At 30.6% G+C, this 1,883-nt stretch overlaps 1 pseudogene; it reads right to left on the bottom strand.

Moving 5' to 3' along the window:
• Positions 1-1,229: 1,229 nt before the first annotated feature.
• Positions 1,230-1,646, bottom strand: LOC146995530 (elongin-C pseudogene; annotated as a pseudogene).
• Between the last annotated feature and the right edge of the window lie 237 nt (positions 1,647-1,883).

Genomic DNA, 1,883 nt, shown 5'->3' with positions numbered 1-1,883 from the left:
ACAATTATTTACATCACAGATGTGTTTTTTTTTTCAATATTTACATCTTAACTTATCCGTTTAATGATCACCTCCTGCATTTTAGCATGAATTAAGGCAGTCAATTTTAGAAATAATATTTTAAGATTTAAAAAAGAATTTCATATATGCATATATGTTTTCCTTATTTATGCAACAAGAAATAAATTTTACTACGTAATAATTTACTTTAATATTTCAGTTTCACCGTCCGATCTTTGAAACAGTAAGTGGAGGTATACGACAGAAAAAGGTGGGATACATTTTCGAAAAAATGAGTGACTCAAAAGCTAAGAGAATTTTACATGAATAGGATAAATAGTGGAATTATTACTTAGTTTACAAAATTATGTAGTCTTAAATATGTGATTGTTTTTTTAAGTGAACGGTTTGCGCGTTTAAATTACGTAAATTAAGGATCTTTCCACATTAGCTAGAATCCAAATTCAACAAAAATATCCTTCTATGGTCTTTCGTTTGATTACTCGTACTTCTACAAATAGTCTTTATTTTAAATCATATATAGCATTATGGAAAATTTCAGAATTTATATAATTAAAAGAAATAATGAAATATAATTTATCAAATGTAACTTTTAATTCCAAGAATGGCAATTTATAATATTTCATTTAAGTACTGAAAATTTGCTGCAACACTGAGAGCAACCTAGGTTTCATATATATGAAATACCATATTTCAATAGTGGCAGCTTTTCTCACTTTGAAACTAAAGACCAATTATGAATAAAACATTAACTAAAAATCTCTAGCATTTCAAGAATTTTGTTGCTTTTTATCATAAGAATCTAAATGATACATGCTACCATCTAAACAAATAAGAGCAGATTTGTATATAAAATTTACTCATAGTTATAGTACTGCAAAAGTAAAGAAACCATGTTTCCATGTACTTACCTTTATTACAAGATAACACACTTAAAATGTTTTACAAAAAATTTAAATAACACAAATTTTATCTGCTTAATGATCCACACATATCTACTGAATATTAATTATTAAAAACAGATGCGTAATACATACTTTTGAATAAAGTTCCAGCTGAATCTATGCCAATTTCCTTACACAATTGAAAGCAGAATATTTGTCGTTCATACAGTCATAAAGTCTCTAAGAACACTCTCATAACACATTTTAGGAAATCCATTTGCCGATTGAATGCTTATGAAAACCTGCAGTCGAAATTCAAAATGATCAACAACCAAGGATAGCTGCAGCCTTTCCTATTTCTGTAATTATCTCAGAGTCAAATGGGAAGTCGGGCATTCTTACAAATCGGCCATTATTACAAGACGCCAAATAAATAAAATAGTGGCACATTCTCTGCAATATTTCGGACCGTATTTCTGGAAATTTGATTTCGATTGTTTGATTTAGAGAAATGTGTCCCATATTACACAAGTAAGCTTTAATGGTTGGAGACATAAGTGCATGTTCTATTTTAACCATGAAGCCTTGACCATCGGAAGCAATAAGTGTAACGTACGGAGCATTTGGAACTTCACATGTTTTATGTAGTAGTTCATCTGCATCATCAGATATCTTCAGTCTTTTACTACGTGGTTCATTTGCATTATCACAAATCATCACTCTCTTAGCGTTAATTTCCATCACTCTAAACGGCTAAAATCGTCTTCACACAACTTTGGGATTTTACGCAGAAGTGCAGCTGAACCAGAACCAAATACTATTATAGATCCTGAAGTTTTCCTCCTTTGAAATCCAAAACTAAGTATGCTTTAGAACAGTTTAAAACAGCCAGGTGACACAAACGCTGCTCCAAGCTGACCAACTGACCAAAATTGCTACACATACAGCTTTGACACAATTGAAGGGAATAGATAAGGG

Source organism: Stegodyphus dumicola, chromosome 9, assembly GCF_044657685.1.
Source record: "Stegodyphus dumicola isolate Sdum_Otavi_A_Nest chromosome 9, ASM4465768v1".
NCBI lineage: Eukaryota > Metazoa > Arthropoda > Arachnida > Araneae > Eresidae > Stegodyphus > Stegodyphus dumicola.
This window is presented reverse-complemented; position numbering and strand designations above follow the sequence as displayed.